We start from the raw sequence: 13,079 nt of genomic DNA, 5'->3' as shown, positions 1-13,079 counted from the left end.
AGTAAAAATAAATCAAGGAAACCAAACAAGATATTGTGAAATATCAAGATCATCAAAATTGGCAAAAATTTCCTTAAATTAACCAAATAAAAAAAGAGAAAAGAGAAAAAAGATATTGCTATAAAAAGGCAAAGCAAAGGAAATATAGGTACTGATTTTACAGAATTTTAAAAATATGATTATAAAGGAATGTTATGAACAAGAAAATTATAAAAAATTATAAAACCTAGTGAAATGGATAAATTTCTATAAAGTTACAAATTACTGAAATTGACTCAGAGAGAAATAAACAATCTGAACAGTTCTTTATCAGTGAAGTTGTTCATTTTAGTAATAATACAAAGCATATTCATAGAAACCCAGGTTGATATTTATAACTACTAATGGTAAATATTTTTATAATTTCACCAATGCCAAACAGTCCTAAACATAGTACACTGATACCTCGTCCAGAATGTGCCCCAGGTATTTTAGTGGCTGTTATTTTTCAGATTACCTTAGTCCTAAACTACTCTTGACAATGTGCATTTCCAAAGATATTGTAAAATCAATTTGATAAAATCCAAACTATATGCTCAGGGAATTATGGCTATTGCTTTGAGTTTCTGGACTAAGAAAGGAAAAGGGCACATTTGAAATATTTTTTCCAATATTAAAATAAGGTGTGTCTACCAATTTAATTTTTCCTCTTTGATTCCTTTTAATATTACTCAGCAGTTTTAAGACGACATATTTAGCCGTGTATTTGGCCTTGATACTTAGGTAATTTTTTTTTTAATGTTTGAAACTTTTGCTAGTCATTATATTTTCCGCTTATTATGTATTTCATTCCTAACAGAAAAGAAATATGGGTGATTTTTTTGTTTCCTTATGAATATTTTATTCAGGGGCCTTAGTTAAATATTTTACTATTTCTTATAGTTTGTCAATGCTTTTTAAATTATTTCTATGAAAACAATCATATTGCTTATGAATAATGAAGGACCTGTTTTTGTTATACCATTCAAGTACTTACTTCACCTCACCGCATGGAAAATATCAAATAGAATTCTTGAGTGCAAGCACGTTGGCTCATTCATGATCTCCAAGACAGGCTTTCATGATGAACCATTTAATTTGAAATTCATTAATGGAAGATATATTTTATTTGATTAGTTATATCTTTTTCTTTTTTTAATTAATTAATCAATTAATTATTTTTTCTTTTAAATGTTACATTCAGAAAATATGAGGACCCCATATATATCACTCAAGCCACCCACACCACCCCTCCCACTAGTTATATCTTTTTAAATGAACATTAAAAATATAATCACTTGAAAATTACATGAAGAAAAAATTTGTTGTAATATATCATATGTCTAATAGAGAATTTTATTTGGTTTACTTAAAATCTTTATTATTTATGCATTTGATTCCAAGAGAGATATAGGTATTCAATTTCTTACTCTTGGGACAAATTTTCCAGTTTTTAAAAAATCAAATTATTATTTGAAATGCACTTTCCCTTCATTGTGGCTCCAACAATGGGCTCAGCTGAAATTCCACCAACTACAGTCATCACTCCATGTGACTTGTTCCAATAATGTAAGGGGATTTTTTGACACAAATTGTCCATAAAGTAAGGAAGAATAGTGGCAGCAGTACAAAGGACATGCCAAAATTTTGATAACAGGAATTATCAGAACATTTTCTAAGACAAAGAATATTCTTGGCCCACTTCCCACAAGGCACAGGGACCAATGCAGAGAGACACCTTGGGATGCCCTGACCTGGTGTCAGGACTTTGGAAAATATTTTCTGTCATCCTGACAATATATAAGACTGCGTTTCCTTTCATTCTCATCAAATACTTTGTATTTGTGTGGAGAACAGTGATTTACAGCTCTATCAAATCCTTAGACTAGAGTAAAATTGATATATCCTCTGAGATAATTTCTTTTTCAGGTCCTTAGTAGATTTAAATGATGATAAGTCCATAGCATAAAAGTATCCAGAGAATGTTAACTTTTGAGAAAAGGAAGGGGTGACAGACTTGGTAATTCTGTGCATCAAGTCCCAGGAATCCTTTTCTACCTGCCTTCCCTGGTATCTAGAGGCAGGGGAGGGAGGAACCCTAATGGGCATCCCATTAGCCCAAAGAGAGAAAGACATGTAAATATGGTCCTTCCCTAGCTCATGAAAATCAGTTCATCTCCTGTCCGTGCAGCTGATGAAGAAGAACCCACCTGTGCATTTGTTCTTCCTCAGGGTCCACCACCATGAGGACTGTGCTGATCTGAGCTGCCCTCCTCATCACTGTCAAAGGTATCCTTCCTCCTGTATCAAGTTCAGCTATGACTACTCTACCCGGGACTGTTCTCACTCTGTTTTCTCTGTTTGCAGGGGTCCTATGTGAAGTTCAGCTGGTTGAGTCAGAGGGAAACATAAGAAAGCCTGGGGAGTCTCTGAGCCTCTCCTGCAAAGCCTCTGGATTTGCCTTCTCTGATTATTCAATGCACTGGCTTCACTAGGCTCCAGGACAGGGGCTGGAGTGGGTGGCAGAAGTGAGTCAACCAACAGGAAAAATCAGTGATACTCTCTATCTGTTCCAGAGAGAGTCACAATCTCCAGGGACAACCTTACAAGCACAGTCTCTCTTAAAATGACCAACCTAAAAGAAGAAGACACAGCTCTGTATTACTGTGTGCGAGACACAGTGAGGGGAAGTCATTGTGAATCCAGACACAAAACTCCCCTGTAAGGCACATGAGGGTGATGGGCTGCTGCAGTTGGCATTTTTGACTGAGAGTGTACATAATGCCCTTCTCACGGGGAGGTACAGTGGGAACTGAGTTGCCTCTTAGACCCTGGAGTTTCCTGTTCCTTTCCAGCTAAGTCACCACAGGATCCCTTGTGGTTTCTTCATATTAAATCCTTGATCTCCCTCATCTTACAATGGTCAATGTCAAATGGGGGAAACAGACTTGGCCCAGTGGTTAGGGCAACTGTTTACCACATGGGAGGTCCGTGGTTCAACCCCCGGGCCTCCTTGACACGTGTGGAGCTGGCCCATGCGCAATGCTGATGCATGCAAGGAGTGTCGTGCCACGCAGGGGTTTCCCCCGTGTAGGGGACCCCCAAATGCAAGGAGTGTGCCCCGTAAGGAGGCTGGGAGAGCCTCCCAGCATGAAAGAAAGTGCAGCCTGCCTAAGAATGGCACCACCCACACGGAGAGCTGACACAAGATGACAGCAACAAAAAGAGACAGAGAATCCGGTACCACTGACAACAACAGAAGCGGACAAAGAAACAAGACACAGCAAATAGATGCAGAGAACAGACAACCGGGTGGGTGGGAGAGGAGAGAAATAAATAAATAAATAAATCTTTTTTTAAAAAGTCAAATGGGATCTCAATTCAATTTTCAACCCTTCATTTTTTTAGATTGATACCATCAGTATCTTTCAGTAGGTTGTTGCTTACTATAGAGTCAAGTAATTTCATTCCAATTTCCAGTACTGTGTAAAAATTTTTATTTTTCTACAGTCTCTCAGTAATGTCTAGTAAAGTGATTCTCTCAACAGACTAATGTACATTAGGAGGGTGTCTTTTATTCTTTTCTTTTTTATTTCTTTTTTGGCTCTAAAATAAGATTTTAATGGCATATATTCTCCACTTATCTTTGTCTCCATGTGTTCTGGTTCTCAGACAGTTTCCCCACCATCCTTTTTTTGTGGTAGGCAGGACAGGAAGTATCATCCATGAACCTATACATTTCCCTATTCTCCATTCGATGAAACTTGTATCTTTACTTTATCTCCTCTGTGTCTCATGAATCAGTTTCTTCTCTTCATTCTCATTCCCCATCTCAGTTTGGGTGGGTAACTCTACTCCATAGAATACATTCACCCACTTGTAAACTACCTGCCCTCTGCCCCTTTTTAGATCCCTTCAGGAATGACTTCCCACCCCATCCACCTCTTCTGGGCCCAAGTAGAAACCTCCTGCTGCTCACCCTGCTGCTGAATACACACTAAGGAGATCCCTAGTGCTCTGAATATAGAGACAAAGTTCCAATGCTGTTGCAAACTCTTAGAACACCACCTGGTACATTACTACTGTGTATGCATCCTGGAGGTCCTACACTAATTCTAGGTCAACATTTTTAAAAAGTCACACAAAATCCTGTAAAGTAGATGATGAATTTCTACACTATATATTTTTAAAAGCATGCAGCACAATTTCAATGAGAAAATAGGTTTTGTAACATTGAGTAATTATTCTTATCATTCTTATGAAGATTTAATACAGTTATTCAACCAATATAGTAATGAAAATTATAATAGTGAAGATGATCTATCCCAGTAGTTATTATATTTATTAATAGATCCATAAGATAAAATGAATGCCATTATCATAATTTGGAAAATAAAATAATATAAAACAAAGTAAAACTTACAAAGAAATAACATTTCACATTACTTATTATTTTATTAATATATTCATAAAGTAAAATGAGTGCTGTTAGCTTAAATGGGACAACAAAGCAATATAAAAGTCACAAGGAAATAACATATTACATGTTACATTTGTTGAAACAGATATAAGTATACAGTAGAAAATCTCATTCTGCAATTTACAGAATATAAATAAAATTTCCTAAATGAATGAACTCATGCTCATTGTTGATCAAGGAAATATTAAGAATAGTAACACTTTTCATCCACTGTATAAGAGCAAATAAATCAGTAATAGCACTAGCTTTTGTGGAGTTCAGAATTATATATTTTGCATTTATTGCTGATGAAAAAATATTTTTGTCAAATTGGTTATAATAACTTGACATAGTCTTAAAATATAAATTTATAACTTTGGGTACAGTAATGGAATTCCTAGAAATCTATTGCATAAATTAATTTGATGTTACTTTTGGTGATAGGGTTTTTCTTTTATAAACTTTTATTTTCTGACTAATTTTAGATTTGCAAGAAAATTTCAAAGAAAATACAGATACACTCAGATACACTGTCCCAGCTTCCTTAATATGAACTTATTACATAAGCATGATATTTTTTAACAAATCGAGAAATAAATATTGATACACTTGTATTTATTCAACTGCAGACATTATTATAATGAAATCATTTTCCATTACTATTTTTTTTTAAATTACTAAAGCATTTATAGGTCCACAGAAAAAAAACTTGCAAATAGTATGTATTTCCCATGTATCCACACACATGCATTTCCCCCCCATTATTAACAATTTGCATTAGTGTGATGAATTTCTTACAATTCGTGAAAATATTATTATAATTTTCCTATTAATTATAGCTCATATTTTACTTTAGGCCTCCCTCTTTGTGTTATAAATTATACATATATATATATATATTTTGTTTTGTTTTTTATCCTGGTGATATATACATGCACAAATTGCATGTTCCTATTTTTCCATTTTCAATTATTCAATTCAGTGGTGTTAATTACATTCACAATTTTGCCATCATCATTACCAAAACTTTTCTATAACTACTAACTACAAACCAAAAAATATTTACAATTAAGCATTAGCTCCCCATTTCCCAATCCCACCCATCCCTGGTAACCTGTATTCTAGTTCTGACATATAAAATATTCTAAATATTCTATATAAGTGAGATCATACAATATTTAGTATTTTGTGTCTGGCTTCTTTCACTAAATATGACCTCTTGAATTTTCATCACATTGTAGCATATATCAAAACTTCTTTCCTTTTAAAAATGTAATAATATCCTATTATATATGTACATCATATTGTGATTGTACATTCATCTGTTTATGGACAAAGGGTTTATTTCCACCATTTGGTAATGTTAATAACACCACTATGAATATTTCTGTGTAAACAGCTGTTTGAGTCACTATTTTCAATTCTAGCATATATATACTTAGAAGTGGGTTTGCCAGGTCATATCAGTAATATGTTCTTTTGGTTGTACAAAGATCCAGTCAAGAATACCTCACTGCATTTAGCTATTATATCTCCTAATCACTTCTAGCCAGGATAGGTCATATATTATATGGAATTTTAGAGGACTATTCAATAAGTGGAAATTGGATCAAGGAGGTTGAAAATTCTATTCTTATTATCCATGTCTGCCCTTATTAATTTCCAAGTTATTAAACAATTACAGAGAGTGAAGTTGTCAAAGTCTCCAACTATAATGCGGATTTGTCTATTTCAGTTATCAGTTTCATCAAATGAGATCTGGAGAATCAGTCCATTTTTCACTATGGAGTTTATATCTCTATTACTAATAATCTTAATTTTGGGAAATCTATTTTGTCCAAAATTATTGTTGAGACATAAACTGCTTTTCCATGTTTTATAGATCTACATATAACTAAATTTTACTTTTTACCCTTTTATGAATTTAAATTTAAAGTGGCTTTCTTGTAAGCAGCAGTTAGAATAATCATCTAATGCACTAAATCAAATACTGGTTTTCAGTTTGCCTAGCTTTCTTGTTGTTCTTATAAGAGCAAAAATTTTTTTTTCAGATTTCTAGATAATCAAGCTGAGAATTAGTTTTCTCTGTAAAAGGTGAAAACTGGAAACGTTCTGAATACTCATGGCACAGGTGGATAAAAAATTTGTTTTATAAATAAACTTTGGAAAACCACTCAGAATCAAAAACAATGCATGCCTGATAGCCACAAAAAGAGGGTACAATCTCAAATATTTAATCTTGAGAGATTGAAACTTACCAAAAATATTTATTGTACAATTCAAATTTATATAGATTCTGGAAGATTCAGACTAAATAAAAACAAACCAAAAATAATATCAGTAGCTATCTTTGGGCAAAGTATGAGGAGGAAATGATTTGGAGGAAGGAATTAAATATGTTTGTTTAATAGGTATGCACATGCACTATTACTTACCAAACTGGAAACAATGAATAAGTGCAGTTTATTGCATGTAATCTATATCTCAATAAGGCTTTTGCAAATAAACAAATGAACACATCTATATAGAATTAGCAATAGAAAGACAGATAATGATGTGAATTATCAGAAATATCAGAGACTCCTACAAAATAATCCACATTAAGCTTGTGCTTGCAGTTCATTTGGCAGAGTCCAGTGTGAATTCATACAGCACAGATTGTCTCTGACACTCTCCTTGGAAGCTTCTGGATACATCTCCAGATGAAATGGGCACTTCAGGCATCAAGGATGGACTAGAGTGTGTCTTCAGCATTAGTAATGCTGTCATTGCCACACACAGTTCAGAACTCTAAAGGGCCAATTCACCATCCCCAGATGGTTTGCCATTAACTCCCTTTGTCTGCAGGTGGACAGTAAAAGCTGAGGACACAGCCGTGTATTACTGAGGCAGACACTGGGAAGGGAGACAGGGAGAGGCCAGACTCAACACTACCCTGCATGTGTCATGAGGTGGTCAGGGTGAAGGGTAATCAGTACACACTGAGCACAGTTCCCACTCCCAGGAACAGGGAATAGGGAAGTTAAGAAATGGCTTCCTCTTAGGTCTGGGTCTTCCACTAAATCTATGTTTTCCTCCTGGTAACCTCTCTAGATTTAACACTGTGCTTTCCACTTTTCACTGAAGTATCTGAAGTAAGAACGTTTCACTGTATTCATAGGAAACATTCTCACACACAGAGACTCCTCATGGAACCTGAAATGGCTCTTCCAGTGTTCTCCAGGATAAGATATCTGAGGTAGTTAAGGGCAGCCTGATTTTCCAGTCAAACTCCAGAGACCTCAGTGGGATTCTTCAAGCAGCACAATCTTTGTAATTCAGGTTGGAACGAAGAGGGGGTCTATTCCAGGGTCACTATCCTATAAACTATAATGGATTTCACATATAATCTTCCTCCTTTCATGAAAGAATATATGCCAGACTAAGCACTGATTTGGTTGTCTCTTTTTTCCCCATAATACATTTATTTTTCCCTGTTTTAGCAAGGCTATTAAGGTTAATTCAAGGCAAAATTGCACATGAATCCTTTTGCCTCCCAGGACCTGATCTGCTTTAGTATTGCTCCCAAGTTTAGTCCTTGGATCAGAGTAGCCCTCCAGTCTCCTGACTTACACACAAATATGGGGATGACCTCAGAGAACAGTGACTGGGCCCTTGGTGCTTTAGTCCTTGCATGTGGAAGAATGAGAGGTGCACTCTCAGGGCCAGCAGAATATATACTGCTTTTAATATAAGAAAACCTCATTTAATTTTATTCTTTTTGACATACAATCAAACATGTGGCTGCACACATTTTAAATTGATCACATTCTACCCAATTTCATTATTATTTGATGCTGTGCTATATGCTGCTGCATACAAATGTATTTTTATAAGAAATTATTAAATCTAAAGTACTGTCAGGTGTTCCAAATTTCACTGTTTTCTCTCCCTGTACAGAGTTCTTGGGATAGAGTAGAGTAACAGAATACGATACTTCTTTCTTCACACTATCCCCTGCCTTCCCATCATAATAACAGTGATTTACCTAAGTGTTAGCGTGTGGGAGACATGGGTCCCGCAAACCTTGTAATTTGCAGAGAGTTTCAGCTCTTTTTTTCTTTTCCTCTTATTCATTTTCTAAAACATACTTAGATTGCAAAAATGTCACATAAAAATCATAGGGGATTCCCATATGCCCTGCACTCACACCCCCCACATTTTCTCACATTGACAACATCCTTCATTAGTGAGGTAATGCAATTGATGAACACATTTTGGAGCATTGCCACTAAGCATGGACTGCAGTTTACATTGTAGTTTGCACTCGCTCCCACACAATTCTGTAGGTAATGGCAAGATATATAATGGTCTGCATCTGTCATTGTGATTTCATTCAGGGCAATTCCCAAGCCCAGAAATGCTCCCATATTACACCTGCTTTTCCCCCTCCCTGCCCTCAGAAACTCCAGTGGCCAGTGCCTCCACATCAACGATATAACCAAGAGAGCCTAAAACTGCAATCAAGAAAGTCCCATCCATTAGCCCCATGGAATCACAGCCCCCTCTCAATTAGAAATGGAGTAGTGGACATTACCGTCCCATAATCCTCAGGATTGGGGAATGAACTATGGACAAAATTAGACTTACTAGTTCTCTACTATAGACTTATTGTGATTCTAACAGTGGAAGAAATTATATCATTGATGTGGAGGCAGTGACCAGCTCTTGATAAATAGATTCAAGGCATTATTCATGTTGGGAGATATCAAACTGCCCTGCCATTGAGTGCTGCTTATGTCTGTGTAATGGAGGCTTCATAGCTAAGAAACTCTTATGACTGTCACACCTTAGCTATTTCTGCAAATTGCAAGCTAGGAAAGCCATTTAGTAATTTAATCCTCATTTTCCTAACACTTGTTTCTCTTTCTTGTTGCAAGTTTGTTTAGAGATAAATACTGAGATTTATTTGGTCCCTTTAATCTCAGAATCTGCTGAAATGATATAGTAAACTCAAGATAGCAATGATTCTTCAATATACTCTAATGTGGCAGTGCCCCGGCCATGGAAAAGCACAGTTGGGAGCAGGCATCTGGTTGCCTAGCAGGCAAACAGGTCTGTGGCAGGTGAGAGTTCAAGGCTGGGCCACAGCTTGGGTGGTGGAGCTGCTAGGTCCTTCAGGGTGAGAAATTTTGGGATGCTTCATTGTCCTCTGTGCAGTCAGTGCTTCAGTCAGTAACAACACAATTATTGGTGTTCCATCACTACATGGAGCTCTTTGGTTCTGGCTGGAATCCATCCTTATATCAATTTTCCTTGCTTTTTGGGTGCTCCCCCTGTTTGTGCTTAGCAAAGTTGTCAATGCCATTTGGTTTCAAGATATAGCATTCGAGGTACCAGGGAGGAAGCCTCATCCTTTCCCTAGTGTCAGCAAAGTAATGCCATTCAATCTTTTGCTGCAGGCTCTTTTCCTTATTCAGTGGATGTTTGTGAGTCTCTTTCCCATTCATCTCATTGGTCCACTGGTTAGTCTCTTGCATATGTCCCTTCTCTACTCACTTTACTGCTTAGAATATTGCTGGTTCAATAAAGGAATTGAAATGCACCAGCAGGTGTCAAATAAGGAAAGAAACTGGTCTTAATAACTTGGATTTGGTTTGCCCTTGGCTTTTCTCACAGCAATGAGAAACATTGTATTATCAGTGGCTGCCTCTTCTCCATCTTCTTTCCTTTATTCATTATTAGCACCAACAAAGAAAAGACCCCTGGCAAAGCATACCCTTTCCAGTTGCATCTCTTCTCTTTGGCAGACTTCTCAAGCAAGACTCTTCCACAAGCCAGTCTACCTTCAGTCTGCCCTGAGCAGTTCAACCTCTGCAGAGAAATTCTCTTCAATACATCCATCACTTGCCAAACCGAAGAATGCAGCAGGCCACTGAATCTCCTGCCCTCTGAAGTGGGTGGTGGGATTGGAAGGCTGTATTAGTTAGTCAAAGTGGTGCTGATGCAAAATAACAGAAATTGGATGGTTTTCATAAAGGGAATTTATTTGGGGTTGGAGCTTACAGATACCAGGCCACAAAGCATGTTACTTTCCTCACCAAAGTCTTTTTGGAGCAAGATGGCTACTGATGTCTGCAAGGGCTCAGGCTTCCTGTGTTCCCATGTTCCTGGGGCTTGCTTTACTCTGGCTTCAAGGTTCCTTCCTTCCTGGGGCTGCCATCTCTTTTCTCTGGGTGCTGACTTCTCAGGGCTCCAGTTTAAGTCTTCAGCATCAAACTCTAAAATTAAAAGGTCCCAACTCTGTTCTTTGCCATGCCTTTTATCTGTGAGTCCCCAAGGGGTGGAGACTCAGCACCCTAATCATAACTCAATAATGTGCAGGTACAGATCAGATTACAAGCATAATGCAGTATTTCTTTTTGGAATTCATCAATAATATCAAACTGCTACACCCCACTCTCTGAATTCCAAAAAGACATTACTATATTCAAAAAAAAACTTTAAATAAGTTACAAAGCAAGTATTAAATTATATCACAATTAATTTAAAGAAATACAGTTTGTCCTGGGGCAAAGTCATGTCTGCTATAGACCTCTGAAATTACAAAACAATTTACCTGTTTCCAATACACAAAGGGATAAAAAAGATAAACATTTTCATTACAATAAGGAGAAATTGGGAGGGAAACGTTAGTTACGGTTTCTTCACAGTTCAATAGACCTGAAGGGAATTCTCTGTTCAATTTCAAAGACTGACAGTCATTCTTAAGAGGATGGTTTCCTCTCCTTGGTGCCATATGCGGACCCATTCTTTCCATAGTTTTGCCTAATGGCCATTTTCTTCATTCTACCCTCATCAAGCATCTGGGTGTTGACCAAACTCCAGACCTCTCCCTCCAAGAGTGTTGGGGTGATTGCCACATCTCATCTAATCTTAGGGTTAGAGTCGTAATCCCCCTAATACAGTGATGTGAAGACAACATTCCACCTAACATTTGGCATACAGGCTTAACCCTTTCAGAACAATGAATTGACTACCTGGCCTTCCCTAAACTTTGGTGTAAAGGCTCAGTCCTCTCAGAGCAATAAGCTGACAACCTAGCCTTCCCTAACCTTTGGGGAATAGGTCTACTCCTCTTAGACTTGTGGGTGCTAAACTTAACTGCCCTAATCCTTGGGGAATGTGCTCCACACTCTCTGTACCCTGGGGCAGCCAACTTCTCCCAGAACATCGGACAGGAACATCCACCCTCTTCAACTGCTGGGGAAAATTCACCCTCTCTGTACACATGGGTGGGGTTCCTCTCTTGGTCAAAGGTGAATTCATTATTCCAGATCTCAGCTTCCATGGTTTTCCTCTTAAAGCTGCTTCTCCTTCAATCTCTTCTTTCCATGTCCTTTTTATTCCAGACTGACAGTGGTGTTATTCATACAGCTCTCTCAAAAAGTCTGTTGGTTTAGCATGCAGGAAGCAGGGGTCCAAGCCATCAGACAGTGAGACTTTCAGCAAGTCTTTCTAGATAATTGCATCTTCAATCTTGATTTACCAATTCCAAATTTAGTCAAGTCCTCAGATAGGGCTCTTTCATTTGGAAGCTTGATTTCCAAAGGCTTGGAATGTCTGGAATCAGTTTCTGTTTTCTTTTTGCCAAACAGTTTAGTCCTTGGCTTATGTCTTTCACCTAGCATTTTGCTATAAGCTGCAAGCAGAAGCCAAGCTGCATTCTCTGGGTTTACTTTGGAAAGTTCTTCAGCTAAACACACAGCCTCACCATTTTCAAAATTTGCCTTCCATGCAGCACCAGAAGTTAATCTTGCTAAATTCTCTACAACTTTAAAACATGGATTGTCCTTCCTCCAGTTTCCAATAACAGTTTCATCATTTATTTCTAAGGCATCATAAAAAGTCTCTTTAGCAGCCATAATGCTATCAACAGTCTCTTCAAAGTTCTGTAGGTTTTTTCTTCTAAGCATCTTACAATTCTTACAAAAATACCCTGTACCCATTTATAAAACCATTCTAGCATTTTCGTAGTTGCAAAAGCACTTCCCTACTCTTCGGTACCAAATTATGTATTAGTCAGCCAAAGGGGTACTGATGCAAAATACCAGAAATTGATTGGTTTTCATAAAGGTTATTTATTTGGGGTGGGAGTTTACATATACCAGGCCCTAAGCTTAATTTATTTCCCTCACCATAGTCTATTTGGAGCAAGATTGCTGCCAACAACTGTGCGGGTTCAGGCTTCCTGGGTTCCTACATTCCTGGGGCTTGCTTTTCTCTTGTTTCAATGTTCCTTTCTTCCAGGGGTTGGCTTCTCCTTCCTCTGCATGCTGACTTTCCAGGGCTGCAGCTTAAGTCTTCAGCATCAAACTACAACATCAAAAATCCAACTTCAGAAACCCCCAACTCTGTTCTTTGCCATGCCTTTTATCTGTGAGTCCCCACCTACCAAGGGGGTGGGGCACTCAATGCCCTAATCAAAACTCAATCATGCCCAAGTACAGAAAAGATTACAAAGAAAATCCAATATTTTTTTTGGAATTCCTAACCATATCAAACGGCTACACTTCACCCTCTGAATTTCAAAGTGACTATTAACTTTGGACTGAACATCTCA

General features: G+C 37.4%; 1 pseudogene; it reads left to right on the top strand.

Moving 5' to 3' along the window:
• The first annotated feature begins 9,480 nt into the window (after window positions 1–9,480).
• LOC101442760 (etoposide-induced protein 2.4 homolog pseudogene) lies at window positions 9,481–10,395 on the top strand (annotated as a pseudogene).
• The last annotated feature ends 2,684 nt before the right edge of the window (window positions 10,396–13,079 follow it).

The sequence above is a fragment of the Dasypus novemcinctus genome, chromosome 19 (genome assembly GCF_030445035.2).
Source record: "Dasypus novemcinctus isolate mDasNov1 chromosome 19, mDasNov1.1.hap2, whole genome shotgun sequence".
Classification (NCBI taxonomy): domain Eukaryota; kingdom Metazoa; phylum Chordata; class Mammalia; order Cingulata; family Dasypodidae; genus Dasypus; species Dasypus novemcinctus.
Note: the sequence above shows the minus strand (reverse complement) of the source record. Positions and strands in the feature narration are given on the sequence as shown.